Genomic DNA, 15264 nt, shown 5'->3' with positions numbered 1-15264 from the left:
CGCCCCGTCATGTGCGCTCCCTCTTGTGCACGTTTTTTCGGGCTATTTTCCTTTGATTAACAATGCACCAACAGGCCAAGACAAAAGCCCTGATTCAACCAATTTCTCCTAAACTAGGGCTCTTTTCTATGTTGACAAACTAAGCGCGATTCAGCAATAACTCTTGTTGACCTTGTTGCCAGTCAAGAGCCACCGATCGCCCCGTCATGTGCGCGCCCTCTTGAGCACGTTTTTTCGGGCTGTTTTCCTTTGATTAACAATGCACCAACAGGCCAAGACAAAAGCCCTGATTCAACCAATTTCTCCTAAAATAGGGCTCTTTTCTATGTCGACAAACTAAGCACGATCCAGCAATAACTCTTGTTGACCTCGTTGCCAGTCAAGAGCCACCGATCGCCCCGTCATGTGCGCTCCCTCTTGTGCACGTTTTTTCGGGCTGTTTTCCTTTGATTAACAATGCACCAACAGGCCAAGACAAAAGCCCTGATTCAACCAATTTCTCCTAAAATAGGGCTCTTTTCTATGTCGACAAACTAAGCACGATCCAGCAATAACTCTTGTTGACCTCGTTGCCAGTCAAGAGCCACCGATCGCCCCGTCATGTGCGCTCCCTCTTGTGCACGTTTTTTCGAGCTGTTTTCCTTTGATTAACAATGCACCAACAGGCCAAGACAAAAGCCGTGATTCAACCAATTTCTCCTAAAATAGGGCTCTTTTCTATGTCGACAAACTAAGCGCGATCCAGCAATAACTCTTGTTGACCTCGTTGCCAGTCAAGAGCCACCGATCGCCCCGTCATGTGCGCTCCCTCTTGTGCACGTTTTTTCGGGCTGTTTTCCTTTGATTAACAATGCACCAACAGGCCAAGACAAAAGCCGTGATACAACCAATTTCTCCTAAAATAGGGCTCTTTTCTATGTCGACAAACTAAGCACGATCCAGCAATAACCCTTGTTGACCTCGTTGCCAGTCAAGAGCCACCGATCGCCCCGTCATGTGCGCTCCCTCTTGTGCACGTTTTTTCGGGCTGTTTTCCTTTGATTAACAATGCACCAACAGGCCAAGACAAAAGCCCTGATTCAACCAATTTCTCCTAAAATAGGGCTCTTTTCTATGTCGACAAACTAAGCACGATCCAGCAATAACTCTTGTTGACCTCGTTGCCAGTCAAGAGCCACCGATCGCCCCGTCATGTGCGCTCCCTCTTGTGCACGTTTTTTCGGGCTTTTTTGCTTTGATTAACAATGCACCAACAGGCCAAGACAAAAGCCGTGATTCAACCAATTTCTCCTAAAATAGGGCTCTTTTCTATGTCGACAAACTAAGCACGATCCAGCAATAACTCTTGTTGACCTCGTTGCCAGTCAAGAGCCACCGATCGCCCCGTCATGTGCGCTCCCTCTTGTGCACGTTTTTTCGGGCTGTTTTCCTTTGATTAACAATGCACCAACAGGCCAAGACAAAAGCCCTGATTCAACCAATTTCTCCTAAAATAGGGCTCTTTTCTATGTCGACAAACTAAGCACGATCCAGCAATAACTCTTGTTGACCTCGTTGCCAGTCAAGAGCCACCGATCGCCCCGTCATGTGCGCTCCCTCTTGTCCACGTTTTTTCGGGCTGTTTTCCTTTGATTAACAATGCACCAACAGGCCAAGACAAAAGCCGTGATTCAACCAATTTCTCCTAAACTAGGGCTTTTTTCTATGTCGACAAACTAAGCGCGATTCAGCAATAACTCTTGTTGACCTTGTTGCCAGTCAAGAGCCACCGATTGCCCCGTCATGTGCGCTCCCTCTTGTCCACGTTTTTTCGGGCTGTTTTCCTTTGATTAACAATGCACCAACAGGCCAAGACAAAAGCCCTGATTCAACCAATTTCTCCTAAAATAGGGCTCTTTTCTATGTCGACAAACTAAGCACGATCCAGCAATAACTCTTGTTGACCTCGTTGCCAGTCAAGAGCCACCGATCGCCCCGTCATGTGCGCTCCCTCTTGTCCACGTTTTTTCGGGCTGTTTTCCTTTGATTAACAATGCACCAACAGGCCAAGACAAAAGCCGTGATTCAACCAATTTCTCCTAAACTAGGGCTCTTTTCTATGTCGACAAACTAAGCACGATCCAGCAATAACTCTTGTTGACCTCGTTGCCAGTCAAGAGCCACCGATCGCCCCGTCATGTGCGCTCCCTCTTGTCCACGTTTTTTCGGGCTGTTTTCCTTTGATTAACAATGCACCAACAGGCCAAGACAAAAGCCGTGATTCAACCAATTTCTCCTAAACTAGGGCTTTTTTCTATGTCGACAAACTAAGCGCGATTCAGCAATAACTCTTGTTGACCTTGTTGCCAGTCATGAGCCACCGATCGCCCCGTCATGTGCGCTCCCTCTTGTCCACGTTTTTTCGGGCTGTTTTCCTTTGATTAACAATGCACCAACAGGCCAAGACAAAAGCCCTGATTCAACCAATTTCTCCTAAAATAGGGCTCTTTTCTATGTCGACAAACTAAGCGCGATTCAGCAATAACTCTTGTTTACCTTGTTGCCAGTCAAGAGCCACTGCCCGCCCCGTCATGTGCGCTCCCTCTTGTCCACGTTTTTTCGGGCTGTTTTCCTTTGATTAACAATGCACCAACAGGCCAAGACAAAAGCCCTGATTCAACCAATTTCTTCTAAAATAGGGCTCTTTTCTATGTCGACAAACTAAGCACGATCCAGCAATAACTCTTGTTTACCTTGTTGCCAGTCAAGAGCCACTGCCCGCCCCGTCATGTGCGCTCCCTCTTGTCCACGTTTTTTCGGGCTGTTTTCCTTTGATTAACAATGCACCAACAAGCCAAGACAAAAGCCCTGATTCAACCAATTTCTCCTAAAATAGGGCTCTTTTCTATGTCGACAAACTAAGCGCGATTCAGCAATAACTCTTGTTTACCTTGTTGCCAGTCAAGAGCCACCGATCGCCCCGTCATGTGCGCTCCCTCTTGTCCACGTTTTTTCGGGCTGTTTTCCTTTGATTACCAATGCGCCAACAGGCCAAGACAAAAGCCCTGATTCAACCAATTTCTCCTAAAATAGGGCTATTTTCTATGTCGCAAACTAAGCGCGATTCAGCAATAACTCTTGTTTACCTTGTTGCCAGTCAAGAGCCACTGCCCGCCCCGTCATGTGTGCTTCCTCTTGTCCACGTTTTTTCGGGCTGTTTTCCTTTGATTAACAATGCACCAACAGGCCAAGACAAAAGCCGTGATTCAACCAATTTCTCCTAAAATAGGGCTATTTTCTATGTCGACAAACTAAGCGCGATTCAGCAATAACTCTTGTTTACCTTGTTGCCAGTCAAGAGCCACCGATCGCCCCGTCATGTGCGCTCCCTCTTGTCCACGTTTTTTCGGGCTGTTTTCCTTTGAATAACAATGCACCAACAGGCCAAGACAAAAGCCCTGATTCAACCAATTTCTCCTAAACTAGGGCTCTTTTTTATGTTGACAAACTAAGCGCGATTCAGCAATAACTCTTGTTGACCTTGTTGCCAGTCAAGAGCCACCGATCGCCCCGTCATGTGCGCTCCCTCTTGTGCACGTTTTTTCGGGCTGTTTTCCTTTGATTAACAATGCACCAACAGGCCAAGACAAAAGCCCTGATTCAACCAATTTCTTCTAAAATAGGGCTCTTTTCTATGTCGACAAACTAAGCACGATCCAGCAATAACTCTTGTTGACCTCGTTGCCAGTCAAGAGCCACCGATCGCCCCGTCATGTGCGCTCCCTCTTGTGCACGTTTTTTCGGGCTATTTTCCTTTGATTAACAATGCACCAACAGGCCAAGACAAAAGCCCTGATTCAACCAATTTCTCCTAAACTAGGGCTCTTTTCTATGTTGACAAACTAAGCGCGATTCAGCAATAACTCTTGTTGACCTTGTTGCCAGTCAAGAGCCACCGATCGCCCCGTCATGTGCGCGCCCTCTTGAGCACGTTTTTTCGGGCTGTTTTCCTTTGATTAACAATGCACCAACAGGCCAAGACAAAAGCCCTGATTCAACCAATTTCTCCTAAAATAGGGCTCTTTTCTATGTCGACAAACTAAGCACGATCCAGCAATAACTCTTGTTGACCTCGTTGCCAGTCAAGAGCCACCGATCGCCCCGTCATGTGCGCTCCCTCTTGTGCACGTTTTTTCGGGCTGTTTTCCTTTGATTAACAATGCACCAACAGGCCAAGACAAAAGCCCTGATTCAACCAATTTCTCCTAAAATAGGGCTCTTTTCTATGTCGACAAACTAAGCACGATCCAGCAATAACTCTTGTTGACCTCGTTGCCAGTCAAGAGCCACCGATCGCCCCGTCATGTGCGCTCCCTCTTGTGCACGTTTTTTCGAGCTGTTTTCCTTTGATTAACAATGCACCAACAGGCCAAGACAAAAGCCGTGATTCAACCAATTTCTCCTAAAATAGGGCTCTTTTCTATGTCGACAAACTAAGCGCGATCCAGCAATAACTCTTGTTGACCTCGTTGCCAGTCAAGAGCCACCGATCGCCCCGTCATGTGCGCTCCCTCTTGTGCACGTTTTTTCGGGCTGTTTTCCTTTGATTAACAATGCACCAACAGGCCAAGACAAAAGCCGTGATACAACCAATTTCTCCTAAAATAGGGCTCTTTTCTATGTCGACAAACTAAGCACGATCCAGCAATAACCCTTGTTGACCTCGTTGCCAGTCAAGAGCCACCGATCGCCCCGTCATGTGCGCTCCCTCTTGTGCACGTTTTTTCGGGCTGTTTTCCTTTGATTAACAATGCACCAACAGGCCAAGACAAAAGCCCTGATTCAACCAATTTCTCCTAAAATAGGGCTCTTTTCTATGTCGACAAACTAAGCACGATCCAGCAATAACTCTTGTTGACCTCGTTGCCAGTCAAGAGCCACCGATCGCCCCGTCATGTGCGCTCCCTCTTGTGCACGTTTTTTCGGGCTTTTTTGCTTTGATTAACAATGCACCAACAGGCCAAGACAAAAGCCGTGATTCAACCAATTTCTCCTAAAATAGGGCTCTTTTCTATGTCGACAAACTAAGCACGATCCAGCAATAACTCTTGTTGACCTCGTTGCCAGTCAAGAGCCACCGATCGCCCCGTCATGTGCGCTCCCTCTTGTGCACGTTTTTTCGGGCTTTTTTGCTTTGATTAACAATGCACCAACAGGCCAAGACAAAAGCCGTGATTCAACCAATTTCTCCTAAAATAGGGCTCTTTTCTATGTCGACAAACTAAGCACGATCCAGCAATAACCCTTGTTGACCTCGTTGCCAGTCAAGAGCCACCGATCGCCCCGTCATGTGCGCTCCCTCTTGTGCACGTTTTTTCGGGCTGTTTTCCTTTGATTAACAATGCACCAACAGGCCAAGACAAAAGCCCTGATTCAACCAATTTCTCCTAAAATAGGGCTCTTTTCTATGTCGACAAACTAAGCACGATCCAGCAATAACTCTTGTTGACCTCGTTGCCAGTCAAGAGCCACCGATCGCCCCGTCATGTGCGCTCCCTCTTGTCCACGTTTTTTCGGGCTGTTTTCCTTTGATTAACAATGCACCAACAGGCCAAGACAAAAGCCGTGATTCAACCAATTTCTCCTAAACTAGGGCTTTTTTCTATGTCGACAAACTAAGCGCGATTCAGCAATAACTCTTGTTGACCTTGTTGCCAGTCAAGAGCCACCGATTGCCCCGTCATGTGCGCTCCCTCTTGTCCACGTTTTTTCGGGCTGTTTTCCTTTGATTAACAATGCACCAACAGGCCAAGACAAAAGCCCTGATTCAACCAATTTCTCCTAAAATAGGGCTCTTTTCTATGTCGACAAACTAAGCACGATCCAGCAATAACTCTTGTTGACCTCGTTGCCAGTCAAGAGCCACCGATCGCCCCGTCATGTGCGCTCCCTCTTGTCCACGTTTTTTCGGGCTGTTTTCCTTTGATTAACAATGCACCAACAGGCCAAGACAAAAGCCGTGATTCAACCAATTTCTCCTAAACTAGGGCTCTTTTCTATGTCGACAAACTAAGCACGATCCAGCAATAACTCTTGTTGACCTCGTTGCCAGTCAAGAGCCACCGATCGCCCCGTCATGTGCGCTCCCTCTTGTCCACGTTTTTTCGGGCTGTTTTCCTTTGATTAACAATGCACCAACAGGCCAAGACAAAAGCCGTGATTCAACCAATTTCTCCTAAAATAGGGCTCTTTTCTATGTCGACAAACTAAGCACGATCCAGCAATAACTCTTGTTGACCTTGTTGCCAGTCATGAGCCACCGATCGCCCCGTCATGTGCGCTCCCTCTTGTCCACGTTTTTTCGGGCTGTTTTCCTTTGATTAACAATGCACCAACAGGCCAAGACAAAAGCCCTGATTCAACCAATTTCTCCTAAAATAGGGCTCTTTTCTATGTCGACAAACTAAGCACGATCCAGCAATAACTCTTGTTGACCTCGTTGCCAGTCAAGAGCCACCGATCGCCCCGTCATGTGCGCTCCCTCTTGTCCACGTTTTTTCGGGCTGTTTTCCTTTGATTAACAATGCACCAACAGGCCAAGACAAAAGCCGTGATTCAACCAATTTCTCCTAAAATAGGGCTCTTTTCTATGTCGACAAACTAAGCACGATCCAGCAATAACTCTTGTTGACCTTGTTGCCAGTCAAGAGCCACCGATCGCCCCGTCATGTGCGCTCCCTCTTGTCCACGTTTTTTCGGGCTGTTTTCCTTTGATTAACAATGCACCAACAGGCCAAGACAAAAGCCCTGATTCAACCAATTTCTCCTAAAATAGGGCTCTTTTCTATGTCGACAAACTAAGCACGATCCAGCAATAACTCTTGTTGACCTCGTTGCCAGTCAAGAGCCACCGATCGCCCCGTCATGTGCGCTCCCTCTTGTCCACGTTTTTTCGGGCTGTTTTCCTTTGATTAACAATGCACCAACAGGCCAAGACAAAAGCCGTGATTCAACCAATTTCTCCTAAACTAGGGCTCTTTTCTATGTCGACAAACTAAGCACGATCCAGCAATAACTCTTGTTGACCTCGTTGCCAGTCAAGAGCCACCGATCGCCCCGTCATGTGCGCTCCCTCTTGTCCACGTTTTTTCGGGCTGTTTTCCTTTGATTAACAATGCACCAACAGGCCAAGACAAAAGCCGTGATTCAACCAATTTCTCCTAAACTAGGGCTTTTTTCTATGTCGACAAACTAAGCGCGATTCAGCAATAACTCTTGTTGACCTTGTTGCCAGTCATGAGCCACCGATCGCCCCGTCATGTGCGCTCCCTCTTGTCCACGTTTTTTCGGGCTGTTTTCCTTTGATTAACAATGCACCAACAGGCCAAGACAAAAGCCCTGATTCAACCAATTTCTCCTAAAATAGGGCTCTTTTCTATGTCGACAAACTAAGCACGATCCAGCAATAACTCTTGTTGACCTCGTTGCCAGTCAAGAGCCACCGATCGCCCCGTCATGTGCGCTCCCTCTTGTCCACGTTTTTTCGGGCTGTTTTCCTTTGATTAACAATGCACCAACAGGCCAAGACAAAAGCCCTGATTCAACCAATTTCTCCTAAAATAGGGCTCTTTTCTATGTCGACAAACTAAGTACGATCCAGCAATAACTCTTGTTGACCTTGTTGCCAGTCAAGAGCCACCGATCGCCCCGTCATGTGCGCTCCCTCTTGTCCACGTTTTTTCGGGCTGTTTTCCTTTGATTAACAATGCACCAACAGGCCAAGACAAAAGCCCTGATTCAACCAATTTCTCCTAAACTAGGGCTTTTTTCTATGTCGACAAACTAAGCGCGATTCAGCAATAACTCTTGTTGACCTTGTTGCCAGTCAAGAGCCACCGATCGCCCCGTCATGTGCGCTCCCTCTTGTCCACGTTTTTTCGGGCTGTTTTCCTTTGATTAAGAATGCACCAACAGGCCAAGACAAAAGCCGTGATTCAACCAATTTCTTCTAAACTAGGGCTCTTTTCTATGTCGACAAACTAAGCACGATCCAGCAATAACTCTTGTTGACCTTGTTGCCAGTCAAGAGCCACCGATCGCCCCGTCATGTGCGCTCCCTCTTGTCCACGTTTTTTCGGGCTGTTTTCCTTTGATTAACAATGCACCAACAGGCCAAGACAAAAGCCGTGATTCAACCAATTTCTTCTAAACTAGGGCTCTTTTCTATGTCGACAAACTAAGCACGATCCAGCAATAACTCTTGTTGACCTCGTTGCCAGTCAAGAGCCACCGATCGCCCCGTCATGTGCGCTCCCTCTTGTCCACGTTTTTTCGGGCTGTTTTCCTTTGATTAACAATGCACCAACAGGCCAAGACAAAAGCCGTGATTCAACCAATTTCTTCTAAACTAGGGCTCTTTTCTATGTCGACAAACTAAGCACGATCCAGCAATAACTCTTGTTGACCTTGTTGCCAGTCATGAGCCACCGATCGCCCCGTCATGTGCGCTCCCTCTTGTCCACGTTTTTTCGGGCTGTTTTCCTTTGATTAACAATGCACCAACAGGCCAAGACAAAAGCCGTGATTCAACCAATTTCTTCTAAACTAGGGCTCTTTTCTATGTCGACAAACTAAGCGCGATTCAGCAATAACTCTTGTTGACCTTGTTGCCAGTCAAGAGCCACCGATCGCCCCGTCATGTGCGCTCCCTCTTGTCCACGTTTTTTCGGGCTGTTTTCCTTTGATTAACAATGCACCAACAGGCCAAGACAAAAGCCGTGATTCAACCAATTTCTTCTAAACTAGGGCTCTTTTCTATGTCGACAAACTAAGCACGATCCAGCAATAACTCTTGTTGACCTCGTTGCCAGTCAAGAGCCACCGATCGCCCCGTCATGTGCGCTCCCTCTTGTCCACGTTTTTTCGGGCTGTTTTCCTTTGATTAAGAATGCACCAACAGGCCAAGACAAAAGCCCTGATTCAACCAATTTCTCCTAAAATAGGGCTCTTTTCTATGTCGACAAACTAAGCACGATCCAGCAATAACTCTTGTTGACCTTGTTGCCAGTCAAGAGCCACCGATCGCCCCGTCATGTGCGCTCCCTCTTGTCCACGTTTTTTCGGGCTGTTTTCCTTTGATTAACAATGCACCAACAGGCCAAGACAAAAGCCCTGATTCAACCAATTTCTCCTAAACTAGGGCTTTTTTCTATGTCGACAAACTAAGCGCGATTCAGCAATAACTCTTGTTGACCTTGTTGCCAGTCAAGAGCCACCGATCGCCCCGTCATGTGCGCTCCCTCTTGTCCACGTTTTTTCGGGCTGTTTTCCTTTGATTAACAATGCACCAACAGGCCAAGACAAAAGCCGTGATTCAACCAATTTCTTCTAAACTAGGGCTCTTTTCTATGTCGACAAACTAAGCACGATCCAGCAATAACTCTTGTTGACCTCGTTGCCAGTCAAGAGCCACCGATCGCCCCGTCATGTGCGCTCCCTCTTGTCCACGTTTTTTCGGGCTGTTTTCCTTTGATTAACAATGCACCAACAGGCCAAGACAAAAGCCGTGATTCAACCAATTTCTTCTAAACTAGGGCTCTTTTCTATGTCGACAAACTAAGCACGATCCAGCAATAACTCTTGTTGACCTCGTGGCCAGTCAAGAGCCACCGATCGCCCCGTCATGTGCGCTCCCTCTTGTCCACGTTTTTTCGGGCTGTTTTCCTTTGATTAACAATGCACCAACAGGCCAAGACAAAAGCCGTGATTCAACCAATTTCTCCTAAACTAGGGCTCTTTTCTATGTCGACAAACTAAGCACGATCCAGCAATAACTCTTGTTGACCTTGTTGCCAGTCAAGAGCCACCGATCGCCCCGTCATGTGCGCTCCCTCTTGTCCACGTTTTTTCGGGCTGTTTTCCTTTGATTAACAATGCACCAACAGGCCAAGACAAAAGCCCTGATTCAACCAATTTCTCCTAAAATAGGGCTCTTTTCTATGTCGACAAACTAAGCACGATCCAGCAATAACTCTTGTTGACCTTGTTGCCAGTCAAGAGCCACCGATCGCCCCGTCATGTGCGCTCCCTCTTGTCCACGTTTTTTCGGGCTGTTTTCCTTTGATTAACAATGCACCAACAGGCCAAGACAAAAGCCGTGATTCAACCAATTTCTCCTAAAATAGGGCTCTTTTCTATGTCGACAAACTAAGCACGATCCAGCAATAACTCTTGTTGACCTCGTTGCCAGTCAAGAGCCACCGATCGCCCCGTCATGTGCGCTCCCTCTTGTCCACGTTTTTTCGGGCTGTTTTCCTTTGATTAACAATGCACCAACAGGCCAAGACAAAAGCCGTGATTCAACCAATTTCTCCTAAACTAGGGCTCTTTTCTATGTTGACAAACTAAGCACGATCCAGCAATAACTCTTGTTGACCTCGTTGCCAGTCAAGAGCCACCGATCGCCCCGTCATGTGCGCTCCCTCTTGTCCACGTTTTTTCGGGCTGTTTTCCTTTGATTAACAATGCACCAACAGGCCAAGACAAAAGCCGTGATTCAACCAATTTCTCCTAAACTAGGGCTCTTTTCTATGTTGACAAACTAAGCACGATCCAGCAATAACTCTTGTTGACCTCGTTGCCAGTCAAGAGCCACCGATCGCCCCGTCATGTGCGCTCCCTCTTGTCCACGTTTTTTCGGGCTGTTTTCCTTTGATTAACAATGCACCAACAGGCCAAGACAAAAGCCGTGATTCAACCAATTTCTCCTAAACTAGGGCTCTTTTCTATGTTGACAAACTAAGCACGATCCAGCAATAACTCTTGTTGACCTCGTTGCCAGTCAAGAGCCACCGATCGCCCCGTCATGTGCGCTCCCTCTTGTCCACGTTTTTTCGGGCTGTTTTCCTTTGATTAACAATGCACCAACAGGCCAAGACAAAAGCCGTGATTCAACCAATTTCTCCTAAACTAGGGCTCTTTTCTATGTTGACAAACTAAGCACGATCCAGCAATAACTCTTGTTGACCTCGTTGCCAGTCAAGAGCCACCGATCGCCCCGTCATGTGCGCTCCCTCTTGTCCACGTTTTTTCGGGCTGTTTTCCTTTGATTAACAATGCACCAACAGGCCAAGACAAAAGCCGTGATTCAACCAATTTCTCCTAAACTAGGGCTCTTTTCTATGTTGACAAACTAAGGACGATCCAGCAATAACTCTTGTTGACCTCGTTGCCAGTCAAGAGCCACCGATCGCCCCGTCATGTGCGCTCCCTCTTGTCCACGTTTTTTCGGGCTGTTTTCCTTTGATTAACAATGCACCAACAGGCCAAGACAAAAGCCGTGATTCAACCAATTTCTCCTAAACTAGGGCTCTTTTCTATGTTGACAAACTAAGCGCGATTCAGCAATAACTCTTGTTGACCTCGTTGCCAGTCAAGAGCCACCGATCGCCCCGTCATGTGCGCTCCCTCTTGTCCACGTTTTTTCGGGCTGTTTTCCTTTGATTAACAATGCACCAACAGGCCAAGACAAAAGCCGTGATTCAACCAATTTCTCCTAAACTAGGGCTTTTTTCTATGTTGACAAACTAAGCACGATCCAGCAATAACTCTTGTTGACCTCGTTGCCAGTCAAGAGCCACCGATCGCCCCGTCATGTGCGCTCCCTCTTGTCCACGTTTTTTCGGGCTGTTTTCCTTTGATTAACAATGCACCAACAGGCCAAGACAAAAGCCGTGATTCAACCAATTTCTCCTAAACTAGGTCTCTTTTCTATGTTGACAAACTAAGCACGATCCAGCAATAACTCTTGTTGACCTCGTTGCCAGTCAAGAGCCACCGATCGCCCCGTCATGTGCGCTCCCTCTTGTCCACGTTTTTTCGGGCTGTTTTCCTTTGATTAACAATGCACCAACAGGCCAAGACAAAAGCCGTGATTCAACCAATTTCTCCTAAACTAGGGCTCTTTTCTATGTTGACAAACTAAGCACGATCCAGCAATAACTCTTGTTGACCTCGTTGCCAGTCAAGAGCCACCGATCGCCCCGTCATGTGCGCTCCCTCTTGTCCACGTTTTTTCGGGCTGTTTTGCTTTGATTAACAATGCACCAACAGGCCAAGACAAAAGCCGTGATTCAACCAATTTCTCCTAAACTAGGGCTTTTTTCTATGTTGACAAACTAAGCGCGATTCAGCAATAACTCTTGTTGACCTCGTTGCCAGTCAAGAGCCACCGATCGCCCCGTCATGTGCGCTCCCTCTTGTCCACGTTTTTTCGGGCTGTTTTCCTTTGATTAACAATGCACCAACAGGCCAAGACAAAAGCCGTGATTCAACCAATTTCTCCTAAACTAGGGCTCTTTTCTATGTTGACAAACTAAGCACGATCCAGCAATAACTCTTGTTGACCTCGTTGCCAGTCAAGAGCCACCGATCGCCCCGTCATGTGCGCTCCCTCTTGTCCACGTTTTTTCGGGCTGTTTTCCTTTGATTAACAATGCACCAACAGGCCAAGACAAAAGCCGTGATTCAACCAATTTCTCCTAAACTAGGGCTCTTTTCTATGTTGACAAACTAAGCACGATCCAGCAATAACTCTTGTTGACCTCGTTGCCAGTCAAGAGCCACCGATCGCCCCGTCATGTGCGCTCCCTCTTGTCCACGTTTTTTCGGGCTGTTTTCCTTTGATTAACAATGCACCAACAGGCCAAGACAAAAGCCGTGATTCAACCAATTTCTCCTAAACTAGGGCTCTTTTCTATGTTGACAAACTAAGCACGATCCAGCAATAACTCTTGTTGACCTCGTTGCCAGTCAAGAGCCACCGATCGCCCCGTCATGTGCGCTCCCTCTTGTCCACGTTTTTTCGGGCTGTTTTCCTTTGATTAACAATGCACCAACAGGCCAAGACAAAAGCCGTGATTCAACCAATTTCTCCTAAACTAGGGCTTTTTTCTATGTTGACAAACTAAGCGCGATTCAGCAATAACTCTTGTTGACCTTGTTGCCAGTCAAGAGCCACCGATCGCCCCGTCATGTGCGCTCCCTCTTGTGCACGTTTTTTCGGGCTTTTTTGCTTTGATTAACAATGCACCAACAGGCCAAGACAAAAGCCGTGATTCAACCAATTTCTCCTAAAATAGGGCTCTTTTCTATGTCGACAAACTAAGCACGATCCAGCAATAACTCTTGTTGACCTCGTTGCCAGTCAAGAGCCACCGATCGCCCCGTCATGTGCGCTCCCTCTTGTCCACGTTTTTTCGGGCTGTTTTCCTTTGATTAACAATGCACCAACAGGCCAAGACAAAAGCCGTGATTCAACCAATTTCTCCTAAACTAGGGCTCTTTTCTATGTTGACAAACTAAGCACGATCCAGCAATAACTCTTGTTGACCTCGTTGCCAGTCAAGAGCCACCGATCGCCCCGTCATGTGCGCTCCCTCTTGTCCACGTTTTTTCGGGCTGTTTTCCTTTGATTAACAATGCACCAACAGGCCAAGACAAAAGCCGTGATTCAACCAATTTCTCCTAAACTAGGGCTTTTTTCTATGTTGACAAACTAAGCGCGATTCAGCAATAACTCTTGTTGACCTCGTTGCCAGTCAAGAGCCACCGATCGCCCCGTCATGTGCGCTCCCTCTTGTCCACGTTTTTTCGGGCTGTTTTCCTTTGATTAACAATGCACCAACAGGCCAAGACAAAAGCCGTGATTCAACCAATTTCTCCTAAACTAGGGCTCTTTTCTATGTTGACAAACTAAGCACGATCCAGCAATAACTCTTGTTGACCTCGTTGCCAGTCAAGAGCCACCGATCGCCCCGTCATGTGCGCTCCCTCTTGTCCACGTTTTTTCGGGCTGTTTTCCTTTGATTAACAATGCACCAACAGGCCAAGACAAAAGCCGTGATTCAACCAATTTCTCCTAAACTAGGGCTCTTTTCTATGTTGACAAACTAAGCACGATCCAGCAATAACTCTTGTTGACCTCGTTGCCAGTCAAGAGCCACCGATCGCCCCGTCATGTGCGCTCCCTCTTGTCCACGTTTTTTCGGGCTGTTTTCCTTTGATTAACAATGCACCAACAGGCCAAGACAAAAGCCGTGATTCAACCAATTTCTCCTAAACTAGGGCTCTTTTCTATGTTGACAAACTAAGCACGATCCAGCAATAACTCTTGTTGACCTCGTTGCCAGTCAAGAGCCACCGATCGCCCCGTCATGTGCGCTCCCTCTTGTCCACGTTTTTTCGGGCTGTTTTCCTTTGATTAACAATGCACCAACAGGCCAAGACAAAAGCCGTGATTCAACCAATTTCTCCTAAACTAGGGCTTTTTTCTATGTTGACAAACTAAGCGCGATTCAGCAATAACTCTTGTTGACCTTGTTGCCAGTCAAGAGCCACCGATCGCCCCGTCATGTGCGCTCCCTCTTGTGCACGTTTTTTCGGGCTTTTTTGCTTTGATTAACAATGCACCAACAGGCCAAGACAAAAGCCGTGATTCAACCAATTTCTCCTAAAATAGGGCTCTTTTCTATGTCGACAAACTAAGCACGATCCAGCAATAACTCTTGTTGACCTCGTTGCCAGTCAAGAGCCACCGATCGCCCCGTCATGTGCGCTCCCTCTTGTGCACGTTTTTTCGGGCTGTTTTCCTTTGATTAACAATGCACCAACAGGCCAAGACAAAAGCCGTGATTCAACCAATTTCTCCTAAACTAGGGCTCTTTTCTATGTTGACAAACTAAGCACGATCCAGCAATAACTCTTGTTGACCTCGTTGCCAGTCAAGAGCCACCGATCGCCCCGTCATGTGCGCTCCCTCTTGTCCACGTTTTTTCGGGCTGTTTTCCTTTGATTAACAATGCACCAACAGGCCAAGACAAAAGCCGTGATTCAACCAATTTCTCCTAAACTAGGGCTCTTTTCTATGTTGACAAACTAAGCACGATCCAGCAATAACTCTTGTTGACCTCGTTGCCAGTCAAGAGCCACCGATCGCCCCGTCATGTGCGCTCCCTCTTGTCCACGTTTTTTCGGGCTGTTTTCCTTTGATTAACAATGCACCAACAGGCCAAGACAAAAGCCGTGATTCAACCAATTTCTCCTAAACTAGGGCTCTTTTCTATGTTGACAAACTAAGGACGATCCAGCAATAACTCTTGTTGACCTCGTTGCCAGTCAAGAGCCACCGATCGCCCCGTCATGTGCGCTCCCTCTTGTCCACGTTTTTTCGGGTTGTTTTCCTTTGATTAACAATGCACCAACAGGCCAAGACAAAAGCCGTGATTC

Source organism: Amblyomma americanum, chromosome 8 (genome assembly GCF_052857255.1).
Source record: "Amblyomma americanum isolate KBUSLIRL-KWMA chromosome 8, ASM5285725v1, whole genome shotgun sequence".
Classification (NCBI taxonomy): domain Eukaryota; kingdom Metazoa; phylum Arthropoda; class Arachnida; order Ixodida; family Ixodidae; genus Amblyomma; species Amblyomma americanum.
The sequence above is the reverse complement of the archived record's forward strand: the minus strand, read 5'-3'. Positions refer to the sequence as shown.